Genomic DNA, 25,208 nt, shown 5'->3' on the forward strand with positions numbered 1-25,208 from the left:
AGAGTAAATCATTTGTAACTCTGATGAGAGCAGTCTCAGTGCTATGATACGGTCTAAATCCTGACTGGAAATCCTCACAGATACCATTTCTTTCTAAAAAGGAACATAATTGTGAAGACACTGCCTTTTCAAGTATTTTTGACAGGAAGGGTAGATTTGAGATTGGTCTATAATTGACTAATTCTGTAGGATCAAGTTGCGGTTTTTTAATAAGTGGTTTAATAATAGCCAACTTAAAAGTTTTCGGTACATATCCTAATGACAAAGATGAATTAATAATATTAAGAAGAGGATCTATGACCTCTGGTAGCATCTCTTTTAATAGCCTAGTTGGTATAGGGTCGAGCATACATGTTGTCGATTTTGATGATTTAACGAGTTTAGCCAATTCTTCTTCTCCTATAGCAGTGAATGAGTGTAATTTTTCCTCAGTGACACTACAATGCTCTGTCTGATGTGATACTGTAGTAGACGGCTGCATGGTTAAAAATTTTTTCCTAATATTATTAATCTTACATATGAAGAAGTTCATAAAGTCATTACTGCTGTGCTGTTTACAATCATCAGAAGTTGAAGCTTTATTTTTGGTTAATTTAGCCACTGTATCGAATAAATACCTTGGGTTGTGTTTGTTTTCTTCCAAGAGAGTTGAGAAATAAGCAGATCTAGCAGTTTTTACGGCCTTTCTGTATGTGATCATGTGCTCTTTCCACGAATTACGAAATACCTCTAATTTTGTTTTCTTCCAGCTGCGCTCCATTTTTTCTGCACTGTAAAAACTAATTAGTTCAGTTTACTTAATTAAATTGTGCAAACTTGTTGCCTTAATTCAATTAAGTAAGCATTACTTAATTGCATTAAGTTGTTCTTACTTAAACCGTTTAAGTTTTGTCAACTTAATTCTATCTGGGATCTGAGGAAGTGTACTCCCAGAGTGCATTGTGGCATGAATAAATTAATTGCTTCGTTTTACTATGTTTGCCTTTATTTTACTATTTGTCTTTTGTCAGTATAACCCCAATAATGACAGCAAGTAAAATAGTAAAGGTCGTATTAATAATAAAAAAAATAAAAAATTTAAAAAAAAATCCTTGTTACCATTGTTGTGTTTTGCATGCTGAATGTTGAAGTGTGTGTGTGACACACTCGAGCATGGTCAAATGATATTGTGACAAACATAGAGGGATTATATCAACTCAATTAAAAGGTTATGCCATAAATATTAGCAAAAAAAATGTTAAAAGGTCATTATTTGACATGAATAATAGTTATGTTCTATATCATTAATGGACAAATATTACATTTTTATTACATTATATATATATATATATATATATATATATATATATATATATATATATATATATATATATATATACACATATATATATATATATATATATATATTACTTCTCTTGTTTTAAAATCACTTTCTTGTTGCATTGCTGCATTAATAGGAAGTTAATTACTATAATATGAATGAAGTTCCAAGTGTCCAACCAAAGGGAACACTAGTCACAATTATGGTGAGAAGAAGTGGAGGAAATGAGTGATAAGTCTAGAAAAAATTGCCCCGCCTCAAAAACACTTTGCCCGTCCGCCCGTCCACCCGCTTGTTTTTTTGCTTTGGCAAAATGGTACTCAAACCAGTCAAGTAATGTTTACTTGAGTTTTCTAAGTAACGAAGGCATAGCAGGCAAATAGTTCAGGTTACTTACTTGTTTTAAGTAAGGTCAACAAATTATTGGACATTAAGTAAAGTTTACTAAAAAAGTCTTAGTAAGAACAACTGTTGGATTTTACAGTGTGGCTGCTGTTTTAAGGGCCCGGGTGTGCTCGTTGTACCACGGCGTTGGACTATTTTCTTTAATCTTCTTTAAGCGCAGAGGAGCAACTGTGTCTAAAGTACTGAAAAAGAGAGAGTCAATAGTTTCTGTTGCAACATCAAGTTCTCCTATACTATCTGGGATGCTGAGGAGATGATACTGATGAGGAAGATTATTTAAAAAGCAATCTTTAGTAGCGGCAGTGATTGTCCTGCCATTTTTGAAGCGAGGGGGCAGCTTTGCAACCTTAGCTAAATTAACTATACATGATACTAAGTAATGATCTGAGATGTCATCGCTCTGCTGCAGAATTTCAACGGTATCAACATTTATTCCATGTGACAATATTAGGTCTAAAGTATGATTATGGCGATGAGTGGCTCCTGACACGTGTTGCCTAACTCCAATAGAGTTTAGTGTGTCTTTAAATGCTAATCCCAATACGTCTTTTCCGTTGTCTACATGGATATTAAAATCACCAACAATTAGTGCTTTATCTACGGCCAGTACTAACTCTGATAGAAAATCAGAAAATTCTTTGATAAAGTCTGTATTATGCCCTGGTGCCCTGTATACAGTAGCTAACACAAATGTTGAACGGGTTTTATCATGTGCACTACATAGCATTACATAAAGCACCAAAACTTCGAAGGAATTATATTTGAAACTAGACTTCTGAGTAATACTGAAGATATTATTATAAATTACAGCAACCCCTCCCCCTTTACCTTTCAGACGCGGCTCATGTTTATAACAATAATCTTGGGGGGTGGACTAATTTAAGGTAATGTAGTCGTCAGGTTTTAGCCAGGTTTCTGTCAAACAGAGCACATCTAGATTATTATTTGTAATAATATCATTAACAATAAGCGCTTTTGGGGAAAGGGATCTAATATTCAGCAACCCAAGCTTTATCAATTGTTCATCTGTATTATATCTTTTGTTTATTTGTTGGACATCAATTACATTTTTACTGTTGAATGGTTTTGATGTTTTTTTGTATTTACTAATTCGGGGAACAGACACAGTCTCTATATGATAATATCTAGGTGAAAGAGTCTCTATGTGCTGGGATTTATCTGACTCCGGTAACGTGAGACAGCTAGCAGACGGTCGGTTTAGCCAGTTTGTCTGCTTCCTGACCTGGGCCCTAGTGAGTCAAGGTTTAGCTCTAAGACTATGTGCCAAATTACTAGAGAGAAGAGCGGCACCACCCCAAGAGGGATGGATGCCATCCTTCTTCAACAGGTCAGGTCTGCCCCAAAAACTTTTCCAATTGTCTATGAACCCTATGTTATTTTGCAGACACCACTTAGACAACCAGCCATTGAGTGATGATAGTCTGCTAACTATCTCATCACTCCTTTTTTCAGGGAGCGGTCCAGAACAATTAACACGAACTGACATCGTACTAGCGAGTTCACACACCTCTTTAATGTTAATTTTGGTGATCTCCGACTGGCGAAGTCGAACATCATTAGTGCCGACGTGAATAATAATCTTAGAGAATTTACGATTAGCTTTAGCCAGCACTTTTAACTGTGCTTTGATGTCAGGTGCTCTGGCTCCCGGTAAACAAGTGACTATGGTGGCTGGTGTCTCTATCTTCACGTTCCGTATAATAGAATTGCCAATGACTAGGGCACTTTCAACAGGATACTCAGTGGGTGCTTCACTGAGAGGGGAGAACCTGTTTGATGTTCTAACCGGAACGGAAAAGCGGTTCTTTGGTCTGCGAATATGCCGTCTCACTGTTACCCAGTTTCCCTGCTGCGAGGGCCCTGCAGCCGGAACCGAAGAATGTACAGAGTTCACTAAGCTATTCGCATCCAAATCAGTGTCTAAAGCTGTTACATCCTCACTACTCTCAGATAAAGTATGGATGCGTGTTTCTAATTCTGAAATCTTCTCCGTCAGCCTAACTATCTCCTTACATTTATCACATGTGAAGCCCTGTTCGCCAGCGGAGAAGCCTATACTGAACATGTGGCATGCGCTGCAAGTGATAATGACAGGAGAAGACATGACTTACCGTGTTTGTTGATTAATCCAACTTACCACTTACCACAATCGTTTGCTGGACACAATTTACTGATCCAAGTTATGAACTCAGAAAAAGGGAGACCCGGGTGCAGAGATAACAAGCTAACAGGGTAGCGAAATGCTAACGTGTGATGGTGATTTAGATTAAAAGCTAGCGATGTCAAATTTAACGTGATAGACAATTTTTAAACAATGTATGGTGATGAGTAAGTTATATTTAGCAGTAGAAGAAAGAGGAAATATCAAAATAAAGATTCAAACGTAAGCAAGGCTCTACAGAGCTACACTGCCGTCCAAAGGCTAAGCGCAGTAACTACACATTTGGTCAAAATTGAGTTAAGACTTGAAATGGGCTTTGTGACATCTGTTCTGTCTTGTGACAAAGTTTGCAGGTTCAATTTTGTCCAGTTTTAGAGAAACAAGCATGTCAAAATTGCAGTAACTACAAAATCCAAGCCAATACCAAGGCAAACCGCAGTAAGTGATGTTACTGCGTTCTAGCTTTGTTTCCCCGTTCTTGACACTGCAGATACTGCGGTTTCAGCCTTGTCACAATGGGGATTGTAACTTATGCGGTTTGCCCCGATCGTAACACAAAGAAACAATCCTGCAGCCATATGATGTTTGAACTCGCGTTAAAACGCAAATATTCAAAGACTGGTAAGGAAGATAGCAAAATAATAACTCATAGTAAGGCAACTGACAGCTTTATTTTCAGTTAACATTTACTAGCCAGCCGCTAGCAAATTTTGACTAACCTGTGCTGCTCTATTAAAGGCAATATCCTCTGACAACGTAAAGATAATCCGATTTAATCACGTTGGTGTTTGTTGATTCGGACATCTCTCCGTTTCAGGCAGCTAATCCAATTTTATTGACAGGGGTTACTCCTTAAAAAGTTAGCTGGGTCTGGTAAAGTTATCTTGTTAGACAAAGTTACTCTAAAAGTTAGCGGCGCCAGTCAGCAGGTGACAACCGGTCGAGCGCAGCGCAGCCGGCCGACAGCAAGCACACTAGGTGAAAAAGTACACTTGCATAATGTACTGAAAGTACTCTATTTTCACGCACTAATTTCGTAGGCTACTTAATATACAAAAAAAGTGCCAATCAATTTTTGGGATTTCACAGATAGGCTAGCTAAGAATACATAATAATTATATTTTAATTATTAATTATAGCTTTAAGGGTGTAGATAGCATAAATAGGAAATGTACATGTTTGAGAATAGCTTAGAAGTTAGGGTAAAGGGAGAAGAAATACGTAAATTAACTTACTCTCTAACCTCTAATTCTAGGAAATGATGTATGGCCATTAAAGGGATAGTTCAACCGAAAATTTAAATTCTGTATTATATAAAGTTTATTATTACTATAAACATGTATTAAGATGCATGAAAAAAAGTTGGATGAACACATTTAGTTTGTAGATACTACACTTTGCCTTTGCAATAGTGTTTAAGTTGTTTAAGGTCATCCAAAGGCAGAGTGCAGTATCTGCATTTTGGGGGTCAAAGATCACATCGGTGGTCATGGTTTTTATCTATAAAAAATGTCTTCCTAAGAAGGCAATACATGAATGCATTACCACTAATCTACCCACAACATGTTTGACTGGCTGGTGTAAAAACTTTAAAGCCATTTTTCTCAGTTTCAGTGTTTGCGTAGTTACTGCACTTAGCCTTTGTAGGGCAGTACAGACTTGAGCTACAGCAACAGACACAGCAGGAGGCAGGACATTACAATAATTTATTGTATTTGATAGGTGTCTCTCAGATTGTCCCACAGCAATAGTGTAGCCTACATTAATGCACAATGTTTTATAATAATAATTTATTCTATTTAGTGTCTAATTCATTCATTTAACATATTTAATATTGGGGGCATCCAAGTTATTTGACCATTATTTGACCATATTTGAACATTTGAAAAAAAAAAAGTAACGCAGTAATTACTTTTCTTGGTAATTAGTTACTTTTAAAATTATGTAACTCAGTTACTAACTCAGTTACTATTTGTAAGAAGTAACTAGTAACTATAACTAATTGCTTTTTTAAAGTAACGTGCCCAACACTGTGAATGAGCAAAATGGTTATAGCTAGATATTGTATTTAAACAGCTACAGCTACTGTATGGCCATTTCTATTAGAGCCTGACCGATAAAGGATTTTTAAGGCCGATACCCATACAAATATTTGGTGAAAATCCGATATTCCGATATATCGGCCGATATATATTTAAAAAAGAAAAAAACAGAAATGCGTAAAAAAACTTAAACAGATTTGCCTTACATTAGTTATTTGTAGTTATTCATGATTCCTCAGCCTCTCTAAAATAATATGAGAATGCAGTTTTAAAATAAACTTGTTTGTTTTATTGTCACAACAGAACAGAGGAACATAAAAATATATTAAAGTTCTAATAAATAAAATGTATAAAAATACAAACTTAAGATATGAAACTTAAAGTCCTTTGGACGAAATCAAAATCAAAGTTTACCAGTATTAATAGACGTGGTAAGCTTCATAAATATAACTTTGAGCAAGACTGGAAAAAAATATTCAGTTAAGTTTTATAAGTTCTGATAAATAACAACAACAGCAAAATATAAACTATATACAGTGTATGAGGTAGTGTACTGAGTCAGGCAGGTTGTAGTACAAAACTGTCACGCTATTAAAGAAATACATCTTATTCAGTCACATTGTCTGAGTTAGACTGACAGTCAGTCGACTGCACTGTAACAACCTAACGCAAGTACTAGCTAATTCCGTTTCACTCTTGGCTTATGCCGAGTTCACACTGCACGATTTTAGGCCCGGTTTTGACTCATCGACAGGTTTTGCGAAATCGCAGACAAATGCCCGAAATCACGCAGTGTGAAGGATCAAAGACGCGATCTGAGAGAATCGCCGATGAGTCACAGACGCCCGTGAGATATTTGGCATGCTAGATATCTGGACCTGTCGACGATTCAAACTCCTGCTGTGTGAAATGAGTTCTGACTGAAAATGACATATATGATGACCGACAGCCAATGAGAGAGCAAGATACAGGGCAGCGGGAGGTTCGGGGGGGAGTTGTATAATATCAGTATTTTAATAAATATATTTACAATTCTATCAAACAGAAATAAAGAACAAACATGTGCTTGACCAGCCGCAGCAGCAGCACGGTGCTAAATCATTTATTTACCTCAAACTCTATTTGCAGAACACAATCATTGCTCCCAGCATCTCCCCAACCATTTCCTCCGCCATAATCTTATTTCTTTTTCTCCTTTTCGCTGCAAATCAGCGCACAGACATATTGGATCGAAAACTTTCTGCAGTTTATCTTTTTTAATAACAATTCTAGTCTTGCGTGAGAACTCCGGTCTGACGCACGCGCAATCTCGCATTGTTTACTTGTCACATCTCACATGCATTTGGTTGTGAAACGTACTTTGTGCTCAGGAGAGAGTTGTCTGTGATTCTTCCTACCGATCCATCGGTCAGTGTGAAACCTCCTGTCTCTGATCCATCGGTCAGTGTGAAACCCCCTGTCGCTGATCCATCGGTCAGTGTGAAACCCCCTGTCTCCAATCCATCGGTCAGTGTGAAACCCCCTGTCTCCGATCCATCGGTCAGTGTGAAACCTCCTGTCTCAGATCCATCGGTCAGTGTGAAACCTCCTGTCTCAGATCCATCGGTCAGTGTGAAACCTCCAGTCGCCGATCCATCGGTCAGTGTGAAACCCCCTGTCTCCAATCCATCGGTCAGTGTGAAACCCCCTGTCTCCGATCCATCGGTCAGTGTGAAACCCCCTGTCTCCAATCCATCGGTCAGTGTGAAACCTCCAGTCGCCGATCCATCGGTCAGTGTGAAACCCCCTGTCTCCGATCCATCGGTCAGTGTGAAACCTCCTGTCTCCAATCCATCGGTCAGTGTGAAACCCCCTGTCTCCGATCCATCGGTCAGTGTGAAACCCCCTGTCTCCGATCCATCGGTCAGTGTGAAACCCCCTGTCGCTGATCCATCGGTCAGTGTGAAACCCCCTGTTGCTGATCCATCGGTCAGTGTGAAACCCCCTGTCGCTGATCCATCGGTCAGTGTGAAACCCCCTGTCGCTGATCCATCGGTCAGTGTGAAACCTCCTGTCTCCGATCCATTGGTCAGTGTGAAACCTCCAGTCGCCGATCCATCGGTCAGTGAGAAACCTCCTGTCTCCGATCCATCGGTTAGTGTGAAACCTCCTGTCTCTGCTCCATCGGTCAGTGTGAAACCCCCTGTCGCGATCCATCGGTCAGTGTGAAACCTCCTGTCTCTGATCCATCGGTCAGTGTGAAACCCCCTGTCGCCGATCCATCGGTCAGTGTGAAACCTCCTGTCGCCGATCCATCGGTCAGTGTGAAACCTCCTGTCTCTGATCCATCGGTCAGTGTGAAACCCCCTGTCTCCGATCCATCGGTCAGTGTGAAACCCCCTGTCTCCGATCCATCGGTCAGTGTGAAACCTCCTGTCTCCGATCCCTCAGTCAGTGTGAAACCTCCTGTCGCCGATCATTGGTCAGTGTGAAACCTCCTGTCTCCGATCCATCGGTCAGTGTGAAACCTCCTGTCTCTGATCCATCGGTCAGTGTGAAACCCCCTGTCTCAGATCCATCGGTCAGTGTGAAACCTCCTGTCTCCGATCCCTCAGTCAGTGTGAAACCTCCTGTCGCCGATCATTGGTCAGTGTGAAACCTCCTGTCTCCGATCCATCGGTCAGTGTGAAACCTCCTGTCTCTGATCCATCGGTCAGTGTGAAACCCCCTGTCGCCGATCCATCGGTCAGTGTGAAACCTCCTGTCGCCGATCCATCGGTCAGTGTGAAACCTCCTGTCTCCGATCCATCGGTCAGTGTGAAACCCCCTGTCGCCGATCCATCGGTCAGTGTGAAACCTCCTGTCTCAGATCCATCGGTCAGTGTGAAACCCCCTGTCTCCGATCCCTCAGTCAGTGTGAAACCTCCTGTCGCCGATCATTGGTCAGTGTGAAACCTCCTGTCTCCGATCCATCGGTCAGTGTGAAACCTCCTGTCGCTGATCCATCGGTCAGTGTGAAACCCACTGTCGGCGATCCATTGGTCAGTGTGAAACCTCCTGTCTCCAATCCATCGGTCAGTGTGAAACCTCCTGTCTCCGATCCATCGGTCAGTGTGAAACCTCCTGTCGCTGATCCATCGGTCAGTGTGTAACCCCCTGTCGCCGATCCATCGGTCAGTGTGAAACCCCCTGTCGCTGATCCATCAGTCAGTGTGAAACCCACTGTCGCTGATCCATCAGTCAGTGTGAAACCCACTGTCGCTGATCCATCAGTCAGTGTGAAACCCACTGTCGCTGATCCATCGGTCAGTGTGAAACCCACTGTCGCTGATCCATCAGTCAGTGTGAAACCCACTGTCGCTGATCCATCAGTCAGTGTGAAACCCACTGTCGCTGATCCATCGGTCAGTGTGAAACCCACTGTCGCTGATCCATCGGTCAGTGTGAAACCCACTGTCGCTGATCCATCAGTCAGTGTGAAACCCACTGTCGCTGATCCATCGGTCAGTGTGAAACCCACTGTCGCCGATCCATCGGTCAGTGTGAAACCTCCAGTCGCCGATCCATCGGTCAGTGTGAAACCTCCTGTCTCCGATCCATCGGTCAGTGTGAAACCCCCTGTCGCCGATCCATCGGTCAGTGTGAAACCCCCTGTCTCCGATCCATCGGTCAGTGTGAAACCTCCTGTCTCCGATCCATCGGTCAGTGTGAAACCTCCAGTCGCCGATCCATCGGTCAGTTTGAAACCTCCTGTCTCCGATCCATCGGTCAGTGTGAAACCCCCTGTCGCTGATCCATCGGTCAGTGTGAAACCTCCAGTCGCCGATCCATCGGTCAGTGTGAAACCCCCTGTCTCCGATCCATCGGTCAGTGTGAAACCTCCAGTCGCCGATCCATCGGTCAGTGTGAAACCCCCTGTCTCTGATCCATCGGTCAGTGTGAAACCCCCTGTCTCCGATCCATCGGTCAGTGTGAAACCCCCTGCCTCCGATCCATCGGTCAGTGTGAAACCCCCTGTCGCTGATCCATCGGTCAGTGTGAAACCTCCTGTCTCCGATCCATTGGTCAGTGTGAAACCCCCTGTCTCTGATCCATCGGTCAGTGTGAAACCTCCTGTCTCCGATCCATCGGTCAGTGTGAAACCTCCTGTCTCAGATCCATCGGTCAGTGTGAAACCTCCTGTCTCCGATCCATCGGTCAGTGTGAAACCCCCTGTCGCTGATCCATCGGTCAGTGTGAAACCTCCAGTCGCCGATCCATCGGTCAGTGTGAAACCTCCTGTCTCCGATCCATCGGTCAGTGTGAAACCTCCTGTCTCTGATCCATCGGTCAGTGTGAAACCCCCTGTCGCCGATCCATCGGTCAGTGTGAAACCCCCTGTCTCCGATCCATCGGTCAGTGTGAAACCTCCTGTCTCTGATCCATCGGTCAGTGTGAAACCCCCTGTCGCCGATCCATCGGTCAGTGTGAAACCTCCTGTCGCCGATCCATCGGTCAGTGTGAAACCTCCTGTCTCCGATCCATCGGTCAGTGTGAAACCCCCTGTCTCCGATCCATCGGTCAGTGTGAAACCTCCTGTCTCAGATCCATCGGTCAGTGTGAAACCTCCTGTCGCCGATCCATCGGTCAGTGTGAAACCCCCTGTCTCCGATCCCTCAGTCAGTGTGAAACCTCCTGTCGCCGATCATTGGTCAGTGTGAAACCTCCTGTCTCCAATCCATCGGTCAGTGTGAAACCTCCTGTCGCCGATCCATCAGTCAGCGTGAAACCCACTGTCGCTGATCCATCAGTCAGTGTGAAACCCACCGTCGCTGATCCATCGGTCAGTGTGAAACCTACTGTCGCCGATCCATCAGTCAGTGTGAAACCCCCTCTCGCCGATCCATCAGTCAGTGTGAAACCCCCTGTCGCCGATCCATCGGTCAGTGTGAAACCCCCTGTCTCCAATCCATCGGTCAGTGTGAAACCTCCTGTCTCCGATCCATCGGTCAGTGTGAAACCTCCTGTCTCCGATCCATCGGTCAGTGTGAAACCCCCTGTCGCCGATTCATCGGTCAGTGTGAAACCCCCTGTCGCCGATCCATCGGTCAGTGTGAAAACCCCTGTCGCCGATCCATTGGTCAGTGTGAAACCCCCTGTCGCCGATCCATCGGTCAGTGTGAAACCCCCTGTTGCCGATCCATCGGTCTGTGTGAACACAGCAGTGACCGAATGCTGGCCCAGATAGTGAGTGTGAAAAGAGTAGTGATCCTACGAGTTTGAAAATCGTGCAGTCTGAACTCAGCATTACATGTAACAGCAAAACTGGACTTGGCAGTCACAAATTTTGTCATGCTTACTTGAGTTAAGAGAACTGATGGAGATGTTCTTTTAATTAAACTGTCTCGTGACAGTTGCCAACTTACCATGCACTTCACGGATGATCTCAGTTGTGAATGTTCGCGGCACACAGCATGACTTAGGATCAGCTGGTGTTGCCAACCGGCACATTGTAGAGTGCCCTCTAGTGGACAAACTATGAAACGCAAACACTCATAATGTGGTTGAGCAGTGTTTTGTCCGTTTTTATATTTTTTTATTTTATTTAAAAAAACGACATTTATCGGCCATCATAAATGCCGATACTGATAGTTTGGAAAATGCCTAATATCAGCCGATAAAATACAGTACATCGGTTGGGCTTTAATTTCTATGTTTTCTTAGGTGCACATGACAGGAGGAGGAGTTCAGCACAGACACAGCACAGCTGGTAAAGATGAGCTACACAACACTGGAGCCGCTGCTGTGAACATGTTCATCTACATCATGATACTGCTGTCATCAACTGAAGGTATACGATTGTTAAATGCATTTTATTACAACAGAAGAGTTTGAAAACTATATTTAATGCCGCTTTAATTTGCAGCTTCCAGAGCCACAGAAGTCATCAGCCCGAGAAGTGAGAGAGTATTTGCACTTGAGGGTGACAATGTGACTCTCTCTTGTAACTTCAGCGGTTCTGCTCGTGGTGTTCACTGGTATCGGCGATACGTAGACTCACCAACACAGTTCCTCATTCTGGAAGATTCAGGGGTAACAACTCCAGCTGATCCACCCGTTCCAGGAATATCCATCAGTCACAGAAAAGAGCAAAGCCATGTGGATCTGATCATCTCCTCTGCATCTGTGTCAGACTCCGCTCTGTATTACTGCGCTCTGAGGCCCACAGTCACAGGAAACACACACACGCCAAACAATAACCTGAGGAAACACACACACGCCATACAATAACCTGAGGAAACACACACACACACACACCATACAATAACCTGAGGAAACACACACACGCCATACAATAACCTGAGGAAACACAACAACACTGCCCAATAACCTGAGGAAACACAACAACACTGCACAATAACCTGAGGAAACACACACACGCCATACAATAACCTGAGGAAACACAACAACACTGCCCAATAACCTGAGGAAACACAACAACGCTGCACAATAACCTGAGGAAACACACACACGCCATACAATAACCTGAGGAAACACAACAACACTGCACAATAACCTGAGGAAACACAACAACACTGCACAATAACCTGAGGAGACACAACAACACTGCACAATAACCTGAGGAAACACAACAACACTGCACAATAACCTGAGGAAACACAACAACACTGCACAATAACCTGAGGAAACACAACAACACTGTACAATAACCCGAGGAAACACACACACACACGCCATACAATAACCTGAGGAAACATAACAACACTGCACAATAACCTGAGGAAACACAACAACACTGCACAATAACCTGAGGAAGAAACACAACAACACTGTACAATAACCTGAGGAGACACAACAACACTGCACAATAACCTGAGGAAACACAACAACACTGCACAATAACCTGAGGAAACGCAACAACACTGCACAATAACCTGAGGAAACACAACAACACTGCACAATAACCTGAGGAAACGCAACAACACTGCACAATAACCTGAGGAAACACAACAACACTGCACAATAACCTGAGGAAACGCAACAACACTGCACAATAACCTGAGGAAACACAACAACACTGCACAATAAAGAAGGGAGGGGTGCAATTCACAATCTCACCACTAGATGCCCCTAAAAAACACACTGTACCTTTAAAATCATTGAACTTTGACAAATGATTCAGAAAACAATACTTTTTGTTGACAAGTCATGTTGCTTCTCAAGTAAATGTTTCTTGATTTAAGAATGATAGATTTTGATGAAAGATGTACTGGAAGACTACAATGCGGAGTAAGAAAATCTCTTTTTGCCGTGAACAGAATAAACTGAACAACTGGTCACAGTTACATCACACATCTCTACTGAAATCTCATTTACAACTCAGAACAACTGGAATATTAGTATAGGCCTTGATGCAAAACATGCACGTAAAATAAGTAAAATTTACCCATGCAGATTATTACTGTATTGATACGGCTAAAAAATGTAATATGTCACTGTATTATGCCACTGTCTTTAATGTATAGAGTCATGAAATGATTATTTTTAGTCATCAACTGTGTTTTTGTCCTGTTGTTTTATCCTATTTTATGCAGCTACACTAATCACTTTTTGGTGACTATAGGCTAAACCAGCCTGCAATGACGACGAGAATTAGATGGAAATAAATACATATTTGGGTGGTGTAATATTATAATAAAATGTCATTAATCCCATATTAAGATAACCCATGCTATTTAAATGACTAAAATACCCTAAATAGACAATGAAGAGCAATAATAATTCACAGCACTGCATAAGATGACAACTTACGATAAGGATAACATACAAATTCAAGCGCACAGTTTGACCTAATTAATTATTCATTTGTATAGTTATATCATTTATAATTTGAATAAGAGAACAACACCAATAAACTTGGGATAATCATGAAAATTGTTTTATTCATTACATCATATCGGATTTTTTTTTTCTTTCAGGAAACGGGCAGACTTGAATAAATAGCACCACAGTAGCAAACAATACTCAATACAAAATTGCAAAACAGAAATGTATAATTAATCCAAAGTTTGAGCATTTATAAATAGGCTAAAACATCTTTATTTGACCGTGCGTTGTGTGACTGTTTACAGTAAAGCCGGGCGTACACGGTGCGATTTTTGCTGTCGTACGAGCTCACAGGCGATTTTTTTCAATGGCGTGGAAAACGTTGATGCTCGTATGGCCGCGGCTCGCAGCGTGTGAGAGGAATTAGGAGATGAGCCGACCTCGTTAAGAGCACCTCCCGACCTCACGATCATTTTTAAACATGTCAAAAAAGTTCGGGAGCTTTCGGCTTGAATTCGTGCCGTGTGTGCGGTTCAATGAGCCGATGTGTCGATCGATCTGAAGTTGACAAATTAGGAGCTGGAAAATCACAGAAGAAGAAGCGATGATGGCAGTGCCACGACGAATTTGGACAGTTGAAAAAGAGGATACACTCGCTGAACTCTGGCAGGAACAGCGAGCACTGTTGACATCTCAAGCAGTGTATCATGACAGGGTCGTCCGTGATGACATTTACAGCGGTTCGCCAAAGAGCTACAGTTATCAGGTGAGATGCAGTATGTATAGGTCTTGCTAGCTATAGTGTGTACTGGGCTTAATGCTCTCTGTGGCCGAATCCGAAATCGCCCCCTAAACCCTCAGTCACTATTACCGACTTTAGTTCACTAATAGGCTACAGTTCACTTGAAGGAGTGAATGAAAACAAGTGAGCGAATTCGGTCAGCCGTTGTGTGTACATCAGCTGTACACTTGTTATTGCGGTGCACTGTGGGATTGAATGAGTGTACTCAATAACGTCCACTATGGTTTCGGACACCACTACGAATGGCTGTCCCTTCAAATAGTGGCGGGACGATTTCGGATTCAGCCTGTCTCTCCGTCTCTCACACACGCCCACTTTCTGGTGCTGAAAATGAACCTGCATTTGTACCAAACAGTAAATACTTTGTGGGATTGCTTCTGAAAATCGGCAGGTAGTAAAATCGTGTCGTATATCCCTGCGTCTGTATGATTTTCAGATGAACTCGCCCGTGACGTGTGCGTGGACATACGATCTTCCGACCATCAGAATTCGCACCGGTGTACGCCCACCATAAGCCGACGCGTTGCTCAAACACAGCGCGAAAATAGAGGAATTATATCGGGGTAAATTTGACCTGCTGGCGCTTATACGTATAAATGCCCCGTTTTTAAATCTGGTTTTATCTAAACAATTTTTAACAACAGGGGATTGTAAACAACACAGTTTTAGTAAAAGTCAGTGACTGGGAGACTTGGATATTTTATCGGAAATCTGTTATGTACATTTGAAAAAGAGCCATGGGCAAATTTTATAATAATAATAATAATAATAATAATAATAATTTTACCCCGTGGCTGTTCTAGTGTTAAACTAACCTTAAAAAGATTTGTGTATTGGTCTTTGCTAAAATGTATAATAATGAATAATTAGAGGGTAAATGATCATCATGCACATATTCTTTGTAGGATCATCTTCATAAAGTCAGAACTGTGGCTTTAAGAGGCGGTGCTGAAGCTGGAGATGCTCTGTAGAGGATGAGTGAAGGCTCAGGAACACTCTGTGATGCAGATGAACTAACACATCCTGAAGATGAAGCTGTTGCTTTGGGCTTTGTTCTGGTGTCTTGCCTGTGAGTATTATATTCCAACCCTCAAGGCTCAGTTTTCTTTCTCATTTGTTTATGTCTTTGATGGCAAATGTTGGTCATTTCCTCTGCAGGTGTGAGTTTTGGGAATGTCATCACACCAGTTGAACCTCATATGTTTGGGACAGAAGGGGACGTTATAAGTCTCTCCTGTAGCTACTCCTCAGCAAGAAGTTTATTTTGGTATCGCCAATATCTCGGATCCGCTCCTGAATTTCTGTTCGTTATTCTTCACTCCAATGGGGAAGTTATACAACAATCTGAAATTGTGAATCAAGATCCTCGATTCTCTGCAAAACTGAATGAAGAGAAAACCCATGTGTATCTGGAGATCTCCTCTGCTAAAGTCACAGATTCAGTGATGTACTACTGTGCCATGGAGCCCACAGTGACAGGAAACACACACACACACACTGCACAAAAACCTGAGGAAACACACACACACACACACACACACACACACACACACACACACACACAACACACACACACACACACACACACACACACACACACACACACACACACACACACACACACTGTACAATAACATCACTGTATTCTGGAAAACTATTAAAGCATAGGATATTTCTACTGACATTTTACCATTATATATATTAAAAAACATCCAGCAAACCATATTTCCATGTTATAATATAATAAAATGTGTATAATTAATAAGTCTTCATTTCAAACTTAACTGTAAGCAACAAAAATACACTTTCTGCAGATCTGGGTCATTATTGTTATAGAATCCACATATATGTCTATCATGCAAACATCTATATCGTGTTTATGTGTAATTCACATTAGAAAAGCCTTGTCTGTCATATATTGTGAGATGAGTGGAGTAAATCTGAGGAGGAGGAGTTTAGCTCAGTCACTGTGAGAGACAATACAGGACTGCCAACATTCACAATCTCTCTGGATCATCTGACGTTTCTGTGTCTCCTCTTCAAACCTGAATATTGAGCCAACATGATGATCTATTTCATTATATTGATATCATCAGCTCAAGGTAGGAGCATATGCTGGAGCATTCCTACAAGGGGAGTAGTAGAACAAATGTAGTTTTTGCGGCATTTATAAATAAATACACTGCAAAACATGCTTTTCTTACTGAGTATTGTTTGTCTTGTTTCCAGTCCAAATATATAAACATTCCTCCATTAAGAAGCATTTACCAGACAAGCAGAAGTTATTGTCCTGGGAAAAAATAAAAGTTTTTCCTTAAAATAAGCAAAATAATCATATTTTCGGTTTGAATTAAGATGTTTTATTTTACACCATTGGCAGATTATTTTGCTTATTTTAAGTGAAAACTCACTTAATTTTTAATTTGTCTGGTTGTTCTTGTTTTAAGAATTATTTGATGTTTGGACTAAAAATCGAGACAAAAATACTTCAGTATATTAATTTTATTGCATTTGAATGGAGAATGTACATCTGTAAACTTCTTTTCTCATGTCCCTGTGTTTAACGGCAGGTTCCAGAGCCACAGAAGTCATCACACCGTACAGCGATCATGCATTTGCTATGGAGGGTGACAGTGTGACTCTCTCTTGTAACTACAGCGGTTCTGCTCGAGGTCTTCACTGGTATCGCCAGTACGCAGGTTCACCACCACAGTTCCTCATACTGGACTACTATGGGAAAGTTACTAAAGCTGATCCTCCAGTTGCTGGGATCTCAATCATTCACATAAAAGGCAACAGCAGTGTGTATCTGGAGATCTCCTCAGCGGCTGTAACTCATTCTGCGGTGTATTACTGTGCTCTGGAGCCCACAGTCACAGGAAACTCAGCACATGCTGTACAAAAAGGGTTTAGATGGGAGAAAGCCAGCGAGAGGTGGGGATAAGGGTTTATGTACTGTGAAAAATCACACAGATACTTAAAATGTTGTTATAACGTTCTTATATTAGTAAATCCTGTAAGATTGTGTGTGATGTGTGTGAGTACAACACTCAAGTGTTTGTATATATAAAACAAATGTCAATAAAAGTTACTCAAACACAGACCACATTTTAAAGTGAATGGACAAAACATGCTGTTCTGAGCTCCAACACTAGGAGGCCACATAACCTCAACCAGTTTTATTCACATTAGACGAGCACCTGCTGTCAGAACAAAACTCTGCTCAACAATTCATTTTAAGGCTCAGAGCGTGAGCATGTTTCACTAACCACACCTACATCAGTCCATCAGAACTTCACTCCGTCTCAGTGCATTCATCCTTCCATCACTCTTCATTCAGCTTCTCAACTTATTAATCAACAATCAATAAACGAGTGATGAAAATCTAACACATCAATTTAATAAACAGACACTCTGATCTTTAAAGTGGACTTCAGTTACGATGGAGGAAAGGCAAATGCTACTCATGATGCTCATCACAGTTTCAGGTAAAGTAAATCTACAGTAAAACAATAAAAAATACTTAGATCATGATATATTACTCTATTGACCTGATTGACTGTATTTCAGGCGGATTCGCTGATAGAATTGGACCAAGTGAAGGAAATACTAATGTAATCAAAGAGGAAGGAGAGTCTGTGACCCTGAGCTGCTCATATGAAACTAACAGCAATGACATCTATCTCTACTGGTACAGACAGTATCCAAACACAGAACCTCAGTATTTACTGTATAAAGGTGCTCGATCATACAGCAGAGAGGATGTACCAGACCGTCGGTTTGCATCGACTACATCCCGCTCCTCCACTGAACTCAGTATTAACAGTGTAACTCTGTCAGATTCAGCTCTCTATTATTGTGCTCTGAGAGTTGGAGCCCAGTGATACAAAGTGCCTGAGACGCTTTACAAAAACTCATACGATATTAATTCTTTGAAGAATCATACATCAATTAATATCATGCTTTTGTAAACCACAAACAGGGAATGTGGTAACAGCTGTGAATTTGGAAGGTTATAAAGGTTACATGAGGGCATGAGGGTTCTCATATCATGGCTTTTATGTTTTCTCTTTTCTCAGGTTGTTGTATACATTCCTAAGGTGATCTGAAATCAATGAAAGTCTTGTAAACATAAAAAAAATAATACAATATATATATATATATATATATATATATATATATATATATATATATATATATATATATATATATATATATATATATATATATATATATATATATATATATATATATTATTATTTTTTTTTTTTTATTTATTTTTTTTTATTGACATACAGGGCATGTATTATTCACTTTTGTCATCATTCATTCAAACTAAGATTACAAAAGGAAGAAAATAAAACTAAAACAATAAAACGTTATATAAATATGAACAGCACTTTCTGGCAGAGGATTTTTAGATTAAACAGTAAACTGGACTAAAATCAATTTTGTATATGTACGTTTAATAGCATATAATGAAACCCTGGTCTGTGTGGGTCCTAACACCCCAGTATAGAGATGTTAGTGGGGGGCATCACCCTGGTCTGTGTGGGTCCTAATGCCCCAGTATAGAGATGTTAGTGGGGGAGCATCACCCTGGTCTGTGTGGGTCCTAATGCCCCAGTATAGAGATGTTAGTGGAGGGGCATCACCCTGGTCTGTGTGGGTCCTAATGCCCCAGTATAGAGATGTTAGTGGAGGGGCATCACCCTGGTCTGTGTGGGTCCTAACACCCCAGTATAGAGATGTTAGTGGGGGGCATCACCCTGGTCTGTGTGGGTCCCAACGCCCCAGTATAGAGATGTTAGTGGAGGGGCATCACCCTGGTCTGTGTGGGTCCTAACGCCCCAGTATAGAGATGTTAGTGGAGGGGCATCACTCTGGTCTGTGTGGGTCCCAACGCCCCAGTATAGAGATGTTAGTGGGGGGCATCACCCTGGTCTGTGTAGGTCCCAAAGCCCCAGTATAGAGATGTTAGTGGGGGGCGTCACCCTGGTCTGTGTGGGTCCTAACTCCCCAGTATAGAGATGTTAGTGGGGGGCATCACCCTGGTCTGTGTGGGTCCCAACGCCCCAGTATAGAGATGTTAGTGGGGGGCATCACCCTGGTCTGTGTGGGTCCCAACGCCCCAGTATAGAGATTTTAGTGGGGGGCATCACCCTGGTCTGTGTGGGTCCCAACGCCCCAGTATAGAGATGTTAGTGGAGGGGCATCACCCTGGTCTGTGTGGGTCCCAACGCCCCAGTATAGAGATGTTAGTGGAGGGGCATCACTCTTGTCTGTGTGGGTCCCAACGCCCCAGTATAGAGATGTTAGTGGAGGGGCATCACCCTGGTCTGTGTGGGTCCTAACGCCCCAGTATAGAGATGTTAGTGGGGGGCATCACCCTGGTCTGTGTGGGTCCTAACGCCCCAGTATAGAGATGTTAGTGGAGGGGCATCACCCTGGTCTGTGTGGGTCCTAACGCCCCAGTATAGAGATGTTAGTGGGGGGCGTCACCCTGGTCTGTGTGGGTCCTAACTCCCCAGTATAGAGATGTTAGTGGGGGGCATCACCCTGGTCTGTGTGGGTCCTAACGCCCCAGTATAGAGATGTTAGTGGGGGGCGTCACCCTGGTCTGTGTGGGTCCTAACGCCCCAGTATAGAGATGTTAGTGGAGGGGCCTCACCCTGGTCTGTGTGGGTCCTAACACCCCAGTATAGAGATGTTAGTGGGGGGCATCACCCTGGTCTGTGTGGGTCCTAACGCCCTAGTATAGAGATGTTAGTGGGGGAGCATCACCCTGGTCTGTGTGGGTCCTAACGCCCCAGTATAGAGATGTTAGTGGAGGGGCATCACCCTGGTCTGTGTGGGTCCTAATGCCCCAGTATAGAGATGTTAGTGGAGGGGCATCACCCTGGTCTGTGTGGGTCCTAACACCCCAGTATAGAGATGTTAGTGGGGGGCATCACCCTGGTCTGTGTGGGTCCCAACGCCCCAGTATAGAGATGTTAGTGGAGGGGCATCACCCTGGTCTGTGTGGGTCCTAACGCCCCAGTATAGAGATGTTAGTGGAGGGGCATCACTCTGGTCTGTGTGGGTCCCAACGCCCCAGTATAGAGATGTTAGTGGAGGGGCATCACCCTGGTCTGTGTGGGTCCCAACGCCCCAGTATAGAGATGTTAGTGGGGGGCATCACCCTGGTCTGTGTGGGTCCCAACGCCCCAGTATAGAGATGTTAGTGGGGGGCATCACCCTGGTCTGTGTGGGTCCCAACGCCCCAGTATAGAGATGTTAGTGGGGGGCATCACCCTGGTCTGTGTGGGTCCCAACGCCCCAGTATAGAGATGTTAGTGGAGGGGCATCACCCTGGTCTGTGTGGGTCCTAACGCCCCAGTATAGAGATGTTAGTGGAGGGGCATCACTCTGGTCTGTGTGGGTCCCAACGCCCCAGTATAGAGATGTTAGTGGGGGGCGTCACCCTGGTCTGTGTGGGTCCCAACGCCCCAGTATAGAGATGTTAGTGGGGGGCGTCACCCTGGTCTGTGTGGGTCCCAACGCCCCAGTATAGAGATGTTAGTGGGGGGCGTCACCCTGGTCTGTGTGGGTCCTAACTCCCCAGTATAGAGATGTTAGTGGGGGGGGGGGGGGGGGGGATGCATCACCCTGGTCTGTGTGGGTCCTAACCCCCCAGTATAGAGATGTTAGTGGGGGGCATCACCCTGGTCTGTGTGGGTCCCAACGCCCCAGTATAGAGATGTTAGTGGGGGGCATCACCCTGGTCTGTGTGGGTCCCAACGCCCCAGTATAGAGATTTTAGTGGGGGGCATCACCCTGGTCTGTGTGGGTCCCAACGCCCCAGTATAGAGATGTTAGTGGAGGGGCATCACCCTGGTCTGTGTGGGTCCCAACGCCCCAGTATAGAGATGTTAGTGGAGGGGCATCACTCTGGTCTGTGTGGGTCCCAACGCCCCAGTATAGAGATGTTAGTGGAGGGGCATCACCCTGGTCTGTGTGGGTCCTAACGCCCCAGTATAGAGATGTTAGTGGGGGGCATCACCCTGGTCTGTGTGGGTCCTAACGCCCCAGTATAGAGATGTTAGTGGAGGGGCATCACCCTGGTCTGTGTGGGTCCTAACGCCCCAGTATAGAGATGTTAGTGGGGGGCGTCACCCTGGTCTGTGTGGGTCCTAACTCCCCAGTATAGAGATGTTAGTGGGGGGCATCACCCTGGTCTGTGTGGGTCCTATCGCCCCAGTATAGAGATGTTAGTGGGGGGCGTCACCCTGGTCTGTGTGGGTCCTAACGCCCCAGTATAGAGATGTTAGTGGAGGGGCATCACCCTGGTCTGTGTGGGTCCTAACACCCCAGTATAGAGATGTTAGTGGGGGGCATCACCCTGGTCTGTGTGGGTCCTAACGCCCCAGTATAGAGATGTTAGTGGGGGAGCATCACCCTGGTCTGTGTGGGTCCTAACGCCCCAGTATAGAGATGTTAGTGGAGGGGCATCACCCTGGTCTGTGTGGGTCCTAATGCCCCAGTATAGAGATGTTAGTGGAGGGGCATCACCCTGGTCTGTGTGGGTCCTAACACCCCAGTATAGAGATGTTAGTGGGGGGCATCACCCTGGTCTGTGTGGGTCCCAACGCCCCAGTATAGAGATGTTAGTGGAGGGGCATCACCCTGGTCTGTGTGGGTCCTAACGCCCCAGTATAGAGATGTTAGTGGAGGGGCATCACTCTGGTCTGTGTGGGTCCCAACGCCCCAGTATAGAGATGTTAGTGGAGGGGCATCACCCTGGTCTGTGTGGGTCCCAACGCCCCAGTATAGAGATGTTAGTGGGGGGCATCACCCTGGTCTGTGTGGGTCCCAACGCCCCAGTATAGAGATGTTAGTGGGGGGCATCACCCTGGTCTGTGTGGGTCCCAACGCCCCAGTATAGAGATGTTAGTGGAGGGGCATCACCCTGGTCTGTGTGGGTCCCAACGCCCCAGTATAGAGATGTTAGTGGGGGGCATCACCCTGGTCTGTGTGGGTCCCAACGCCCCAGTATAGAGATGTTAGTGGGGGGCATCACCCTGGTCTGTGTGGGTCCCAACGCCCCAGTATAGAGATGTTAGTGGAGGGGCATCACCCTGGTCTGTGTGGGTCCTAACGCCCCAGTATAGAGATGTTAGTGGAGGGGCATCACCCTGGTCTGTGTGGGTCCTAACGCCCCAGTATAGAGATGTTAGTGGGGGGCGTCACCCTGGTCTGTGTGGGTCCCAACGCCCCAGTATAGAGATGTTAGTGGAGGGGCATCACCCTGGTCTGTGTGGGTCCTAACACCCCAGTATAGAGATGTTAGTGGGGGGCATCACCCTGGTCTGTGTGGGTCCTAATGCCCCAGTATAGAGATGTTAGTGGGGGAGCATCACCCTGGTCTGTGTGGGTCCTAACGCCCCAGTATAGAGATGTTAGTGGAGGAGCATCACCCTGGTCTGTGTGGGTCCTAACGCCCCAGTATAGAGATGTTAGTGGAGGGGCATCACCCTGGTCTGTGTGGGTCCTAATGCCCCAGTATAGAGATGTTAGTGGAGGGGCATCACCCTGGTCTGTGTGGGTCCTAACACCCCAGTATAGAGATGTTAGTGGGGGGCATCACCCTGGTCTGTGTGGGTCCCAACGCCCCAGTATAGAGATGTTAGTGGAGGGGCATCACCCTGGTCTGTGTGGGTCCTAACGCCCCAGTATAGAGATGTTAGTGGAGGGGCATCACTCTGGTCTGTGTGGGTCCCAACGCCCCAGTATAGAGATGTAAGTGGAGGGGCATCACCCTGGTCTGTGTGGGTCCTAACGCCCCAGTATAGAGATGTTAGTGGGGGGCATCACCCTGGTCTGTGTGGGTCCCAACGCCCCAGTATAGAGATGTTAGTGGGGGGCATCACCCTGGTCTGTGTGGGTCCCAACGCCCCAGTATAGAGATGTTAGTGGAGGGGCATCACCCTGGTCTGTGTGGGTCCTAACGCCCCAGTATAGAGATGTTAGTGGAGGGGCATCACTCTGGTCTGTGTGGGTCCCAACGCCCCAGTATAGAGATGTTAGTGGAGGGGCATCACCCTGGTCTGTGTGGGTCCTAACGCCCCAGTATAGAGATGAGATGAGATGAGATGAGATTCAAGTTTATTGTCATTACACATGTACAAGTACAATGCAACGAAATGAAGTTTGGAGCAAGCCTCCGAGCCGCAGCTATTTAAAGCGCCGCCACACGCTCTCCAGAAATAAAGAAATGCAGATTGCTAAGCATACATGCAAACATTACATACATAGTACACACAGTACACGTGGTCACGTGATGGTATTTTTTGTTGGGAATAGTAAGGGAGATAGGAAGGAGGAAAGGGGAGGCAGACGGTTGGATGGGGGGCAGGGATGGGGTGAGGTGTGTATGATGCGAGTAAGAGTCTTTGTGTGAGAATGTTAGCCATAACTTAAGATGTTTTCAAAGTTCAGTTCTGTGGCTTGTCCTTGAAAGGAGATATGGCCGTGCACAGGGAACGAAAGCAAGATAGCAGGACCCAGCTGTCAAGCTGACCTCCCAACCGAGAGATAGGGACAGGCTGGACGTTGGGATGAGGAAAATATCTTAATCCATTTAGCTGATCTTCTGTAATTTTCCAGACCATAATCAATCAATCCGTTCTGATCCTCAGCGTCAGCGGCGAGCGTCCGGTTCATGAATGGACCTGGACATTTTGTAACAGTATTAGCTGTTACTTTGGTATTTTTTTTCTTCTTACTCACCACTAGGGGGCGCGTGAGCGTTAGAACCTCTTGTATTTAAAAGGGTAGTGGTGTAGAAGAAGTCAGTTTGTTTGGAAGAGGGAAGCATGGTTTTATCAAGCACCTCCTGCGACATTTATTGGAGTCCTGATTGAGAAACTTTGTTTCCAGTTCAATCATGTAAGTTTTGTTCTTCCTAATGTTGTGCAATTGTTTCAATTTGATGTATATAATATATGAGAGATCTTTTCTTTTTGTAGATGGACTCTTTATATGATGATATACTGAGACCGTTTGAGACATGAGTTGCTAAATCTCTACTGAAAAGGACATCAAATGGTTTCTAATGGATTGATCTCACTGCATTACTTTGTGGATTACCAAATATCCTAAGTATCAGAATGAGACTCTGTTTATTGTGGATCTCTTTTTTTGATTGCTGGAAGAGCATTTGAAGGTTTTTGTTTTTGGATTTGGACATCATCCTCAATATTGACTATTTCAACTTTCTTTGTAGTGATTCCATAATTGCTCAGAGAATCACTCAACTACAAGAGTGAACTGATTAGATAGTTTTATTTATTTTCATTTGTTATTCTTTTTCTATTGTTTGAGACTTTCTTTACAGATCATCTGTGTAGATACTGCTTTCATTTGTTGAACTGCTTTTATTTCAATTCATTTTCATATAATGTATTTTTCTGTTTGTTTCTTCGGTTTCCGAAATTTATATAAAGGTATAAAAAGTTAATTCTTGTCTTTATTGTTTGTGGCTATATACTGGGGAACATATTAAGATTTTGCAGCTATATGTTTTAGTTGGTTGGCCCCTCCTTATTCAGATATATATATCTACATGCCAAGAAAGTGGACAGTGGTTATATAGATGGGCGCCCGAACAGG

The 25,208-nt window shown here is 43.9% G+C and overlaps 1 gene segment (V, D, J or C); it reads left to right on the forward strand.

Moving 5' to 3' along the window:
- Positions 1–18,000: 18,000 nt before the first annotated feature.
- LOC307127928 (T cell receptor alpha variable 38-1-like) lies at positions 18,001–18,442 on the forward strand. The segment is given in 2 exons: positions 18,001–18,046; positions 18,129–18,442.
- Positions 18,443–25,208: the final 6,766 nt, after the last annotated feature.

The sequence above is a fragment of the Gobio gobio genome, assembly GCF_949357685.1.
Source record: "Gobio gobio genome assembly, chromosome: 6".
NCBI classification, from domain to species: Eukaryota; Metazoa; Chordata; class Actinopteri; order Cypriniformes; family Gobionidae; genus Gobio; species Gobio gobio.